Genomic DNA, 6,000 nt, shown 5'->3' with positions numbered 1-6,000 from the left:
ATGTGGCTTATGTTATTGTTAAATTTTATAATTTATCAATAGCACTGTTTTATTGTTGTGTTACGAGTGGTTTATTTTTATAGAGTGTTCGCTTAATTAATTTGATAGTAATATGTGCATAGTTTGTTATTACCAGTTCTACTGCGTAAAATAACCTTATTTCTCTACGCTAGACTTAATACAATTATGCTATATTAACTTAGTACAATATAATAATTTTTTATCTTAATCGCGTTTGTCGTTGATACTCAGTTAATCAGTTTTAATTAATTCATAACCTATTCCTATATTATTGGCTATTTTCTGTTTCTTTGTTATGAAGTTGTCGTTACCTTGTGCGTGTAATTTGCCGCCTTTACATAGAATTTAGGAGCTAATCTTATACATTGCTAGTTAAAATCTTTATTGTTTATAGGTTCTACAATTCTAATCCTTCATCGCTGTGTCCTTTACTTGGAACGGTTACATGGTGTGCGTTTGGTATCTTCTGATTCTTCGTTACATGTCTAACACTTGTCAAGACTACTTTTACTTATCCTGGAATTGTAAGTATATATATAAATATATATAAAACACTGTATTTTGTAAATATCTGTATAGTAAAATAGTCCGTCCACTATCTTGTTTGCTAAGACCGCGTCGCTAACATCGAATTGTTTTGTTATAATGTCAGAATATTTCCTTGGTTTTCCAGTTTCTTGTTGCTGCCTTGACTGTTTCAGTAGTATCTGGTTCAGTATTCCGTAAGTATTCACTTAAGTTTGGTAGTAGGCTTCTTGTAACTGCGTCGGTTTTAATGTATATCTTCCGATGTGAGTAACGAGCTTTTTATTATTATCAATTCCTATTCCAATATGGTTTACAACATTCTTCCCCTTTTTAGGTTATGATTGGTTACGTCGGTATTTATTACTTTCGATATCTTCATACCGTCGTATATTATGTTTTGCAAAGTTGGATCCGTAGCCAATTCTCGTGGAGTTCCTGCATGCACACTTCCTTCTACGATGATTGGTTGCATACAAATCTCGTTAACTTATAAAGTACCTTTTCTTGTTTGCTAAGACCATTCGGTCGGTGTTGAATCGTTTGTTATGTCACTAATTTTTGACTTTCCTATTTTCTCACGTCTTCTTGATCATTCCAGTAATATCAACTTCGATTCTTCGTACACGTTTACTCCAATTTGGTAGTTGGTTTCTCATAACTGTGTTGACCCTTGTATAAATTTCTTCAATGTGAATAGTAAATTATCGTTGTCACTGACTTAACCTATCCTAGTTATTTCTTAACTCTTCCTGCGCTTACTAATTAATTTTATTTCTTCTTATTAAAGACCGCTATGTCAACGCTGAGTTATTTCATTATAATGTCACTAACTTTCTTGATTTTTTCGGTTTTATTTTCCATTAGCGAACTGTAAGTTTGTTGTCGAGCATCAATTATTGATTGTTGTGCTTCGTTTAGTTTAATTGAAATATAATTGTAAATTTTTAATAGTATTATTTTCTTCCATATATATTAAGGCAATTGAGGTTAATTTATTTATTCGTTTCTGCTGACAGTCATATACTATGTTCTACGGAGTGGGTCCACAACTTGTTTCTGCGAAATTCCTGCATGTACTTTTTACTTCTACGATGATTAATTGTGCACTACGTGCTTTTAACTTTCACTGCTTTTAATTATTTTATTGAATTAACATGTTGTGTATTTAAATGATGGTTAGAACACACACATAATAATTTTCCTTTTTCTTTTACGTTTCTACTATCTGCATGATTCGATAAGCACTGTCACACTTCCTTAGGCACAATATTGTTATAGACATTTAGTAATATTATGTTTTGTATTGAAACAATTGAAGTTAATTCTTCCATTTGTTTCAGTTAGCTGTCATACCTTGTGTTCTACGGATATGGACAAATAACCTGTCTTCGCATATACACTTCCTTCTACGATGAGTAATTGTTCACGAGGTATTTTCCACTTCCTCTGTTTTGTAATTATTTTATTGAATTACACATTTTATATTTAAGTAATAGTTAGAGCACGCATAGTAATTTTCCTTTTTCCTTTTAGGTTACCACTATCTGCAGTATTCGACAAGCAGTGTTGTTCCATATACTACCGTACTACGTTGTCTCTTGAAATCGTTCTTGTGGTCTGTTTCGATTCTGTTAGTTTTAACTTGTTCGAGTGTATTGTTCGTGGAATCCCTTTTACTTTAATCTTGACGTTTCGTGTGTGGATTCTGACAATAGTGCCTGGTTTATTGAAGTGTGTTAATATGCCTAGGTGTTTTATATATTTTATATCTAGTTGTATATAAGATATATTTTGTTTATTGTGGTTTTGTATGTCCATATTTGCTGTATATTAAATTGCTTGATATTTCCTGTTTGTTATAAAGGTGTGTATTCCTATCGTTCCATTCCTTTTTCCTTTCCTTTGAATTATTCATGAAGTTATTACGAGATTTGATTAAATTGTCAAATTGTAGGTTATCCTGATTGAATATAATATTATGTCGTGATTTATTAATTAATTTGCGAGTCACTTTTGGTTAATTGGTTCTTCATAGTTTATCCTTAGTCGAATTATGAAATTATAGGTTATGTTGTACTCTATATTTACTATTTCGTTAGAGTACCTATTTTAACTTTATTATCTCTTATTTGCCCTCGTATACTAATTCTCTATATATGACAACACTTAATTAATCTTTTATTAAAAATTACCATTTCGTTGTATCGTTCGTTTGTTTTTAATATTTGAATTGTCGCTCGCGTTATTTGTATATTGCGGTTTTCCGTTTTTTCGTTACGGCACGTGCGTAGCGCGGGACGTGACACCCTCCCTCTTGGGGTTCAAATTTCCTTCGGAAATTTGACTGATCGCATCCCTGAACTCGGTCGGAGTGGATGTAGTGGCTGTTGGTATTTGGTTTACTGTACTGGTCGGTGTGATTGATATTCCTTGTAATGCTAATAATATCGAATTCATCAATCGTTGGAACGTGCTGGTGCGTTTTTCAATATATCTGTACCCTCCAGCGTCTCGCTTGGAAGATGAAATCTGTCTTGATTTTTCTGTATCGGTGCTTCAACGTTTCTTCTTTCTTTTATGTTTAAATGTTCCAGTCGCAACAATTCCATTATTTTGTCGAACCTTGTTTCTTTAGATACTGAAATATTGTTGCACGTAGTTTGAGAGAGCGAAGTGGGAATTATAAATTCTTTAATTACCATTGTAGGTATGGTAAATTCGTAATCCCTCAATGTGGTATTAATTACTTTTAGATAACCCCGTCCCTTATGGTTTCTCACAACCGCGTTTCCGTAATAGACTCCCTTAATCGGTTCGATTTTGGGAATAAATCCCTCGTTTGCCTCCGGATTTGCAATATTTATTGTACATGGTACTGAACTTCGTTTCGACACTATTATTGTATCGAACGGGATGTAAATACTTCCCATTTAATATTTTTGCTCGTAATGCAGACGAGCTTTGCATCTTGCAAAAATTCGGATCCTAAGATTCCGTCTTGATCGATCAGCAATGATTCATCAACTACATGAAAAGTAACTGAATGGCCCGCAACCTGTATTATTGTCTGCGCTAGGGTGACCAGGCTCGTTGCCGTAATTCCTCGAACTTCAATTGATTTTTGCTCGTTGATGATTGCTGAATCGGGTAAGGCAGGTTTCTTGATGATATTGATTTCTGATCCGGAGTCTAAAAGTAAATTTGTTTTAGTTTTAAAATCTGGGGAGACTATTCGTGCAATTGGAGTATTTGGGGAATCGTTTGGGTTTATATATATTCGTTTCCCTTACAAGCTACTAAACTTTGTAATATTGGCTTCAGGACTTCCATGTATCCAATTACTATTTCCTTCCTTTTCTTCATTTTAGTTTTTATTTTGCGCCAAGACGCAAGTTTAATGACACCGATCCAATTATCCAATTGCTTGCCAATAGCATTCAAAATACAAATTTTTGAAAATGCCGCAGCCATATTAACTCAAAAATATTTTGTATATAGTATAGTGTGATACCATCTATATGTCGGAGATGAAAGAACACCGGAGCCTTTGGAATTTTGGATAATCCCGCAACATTGTAACCTAGAGTCTACTATAGCTGTAATTGAACAATTGTAGTTATTCAATCCGATTGTAATTGTTCGAGAGTTGTGATAATGAGCTTGGGCTCGAGGCGACAGTCAGTCGCCGAACGTAGCCGCGGTCACGGGATGAACGCTTTGTCTAACAAAGGTATGGAGTAATTCTATAGCTCTCCTTAAAAGAAATATTCGTGGCGACACGCGACAGTAAACATTCCAATGGTTTCTGTCCCGTGGCTCGCCACACGCAGACCCTATTCTTCGAGTAAGATGATTGCCAGATGTCGATGCGTCTCCGCAGTACATGTTCAGCTAGCTCGAGGGCCCGTTATAAATCTTAAGATTTAGTCAACTAAAGTCCTTCAAACAGACAAACGGTCTTTGTCCCAACTACGGGAAGATAGGGGAGACCTATTTTTCAACGAGCGGCGTCTCCCACTAGCAACTTTCCCTCGAGGGCGGCTAGCATCTTTTTCTAACCACCGATATGAAGATTGACCAATTAGCAGCAACGCCAATTTCCCTTACTTTCTGAACGAAGGCTTTTCTCGACGAATCCGATGATCTCGTGTCCTTAGACACACCCCGTCATAGTTTTCCTCTGGGGTATCACCGGGACGGAAAGTCATTCTCTCTTGCGGTCTCATCGACAAAAAAAGAGATTAACGCCAGCGACTATTAACACAGAATCTGACTTAGATCTTTGCGAGTGCGTACGGCTACCGTCCCGTTGTCCGCGGGTTCGTTATTGAGCCTAGGATCATTGTCATTAGTTTCTCGAGTATCTAATTACCACAGTTACTTGTCCGGTTCTATAATAATCGTATTTGCACTAGTCAATGTTTTCTCTATTGCATAACGACAACGTGTAACCCAAACGAAGGTTCGTTTCACGCCCCTAACCCTAATTCTAATGTAAACCAGACATATATTTTCCTGGGGGAATCATAAGATTAGCACTACCTACTATGTTACCTATGTCAAAGACTAGATGTAGTAACCAATGAAGTATTTTTAATCCAATTATAATCCAATGGCTAGCGTATTTATTCAAGTTTTTATGTATATCTTCGACTGGTGATTCCCTCTTTTCTCCCTTTTGATTTCTTTGAGCTCGTTGAACTTGCGTTTCTTCAGCTTGAAAATGTTTAGAATCCTTTTCCTTAATTACCCTTTTTTCTTCTTTATTTACTTTATTCACAACACCTTGATTTTTCTCTACCTTTTCAGGATGAATAGTTTCACTGGAAGTGCTTATTATAATTAAATTATTATTTATTTGTATGGAACGTTTAGAAATATTTTCGGTAGATTTAGAATTATTCTTTGAATTTTTATTACAAACCTTTTTGCTTATAGATTCTGTTTTGGATTTAGGGATAGCTATATTTTTATTCTCTATAGTGTGATCTTCCTTGCAATTTAATGATTTGGCTTTGAGTTCGATAAAGTTACCTTCTGATGGTTTTATAGAAGTTTTTGAGTGAGATACATTCGCTATCTCTTTTCCTATTATGGTTGAGTCATTCACGAAATTCGTGGAGTCTTGCTTTTGTATCTTTGCCAAGTCGAACGTGGAGAGGCACTTCGCACTTCCCAGCGGGTCCAATATCTCCGTGATATTAGGCAGTGGATAAGCGTTGCCTATCGTCTCGTCGTTCAATTTCCTAGTTTCTGCTTCATTGTTTAACGTGACATTATCCCTTATCACAGCAACGGAATGGTGTTTGCATTGAAAAGTTGATTGGTTGAAATGATCAGCATCTCTCTTTTGATTTAGATCTCTATCGAGGTATTTATTTATGCATCTTTCTTCCCAGGTTATTGCTCTTGCTTCTTTCCTGACATCTTCTTCTATTCCCGGGTTGTTTA

The 6,000-nt window shown here is 35.5% G+C and overlaps 1 long non-coding RNA gene across 1 annotated transcript; it reads left to right on the top strand.

Annotated features, from left to right (window-relative positions):
* On the top strand, positions 1-2,412 carry LOC143302448 (uncharacterized). The gene is made up of 4 exons (XR_013057968.1): positions 1-545; positions 695-743; positions 1,890-1,979; positions 2,083-2,412. It is a non-coding gene; the product is annotated as an uncharacterized LOC143302448 (long non-coding RNA).
* Positions 2,413-6,000: the final 3,588 nt, after the last annotated feature.

The sequence above is a fragment of the Bombus vancouverensis genome, chromosome 1, assembly GCF_051014615.1.
Source record: "Bombus vancouverensis nearcticus chromosome 1, iyBomVanc1_principal, whole genome shotgun sequence".
Lineage (NCBI taxonomy): Eukaryota > Metazoa > Arthropoda > Insecta > Hymenoptera > Apidae > Bombus > Bombus vancouverensis.
The sequence above is the reverse complement of the archived record's forward strand: the minus strand, read 5'-3'. Positions and strand labels throughout refer to the sequence as shown.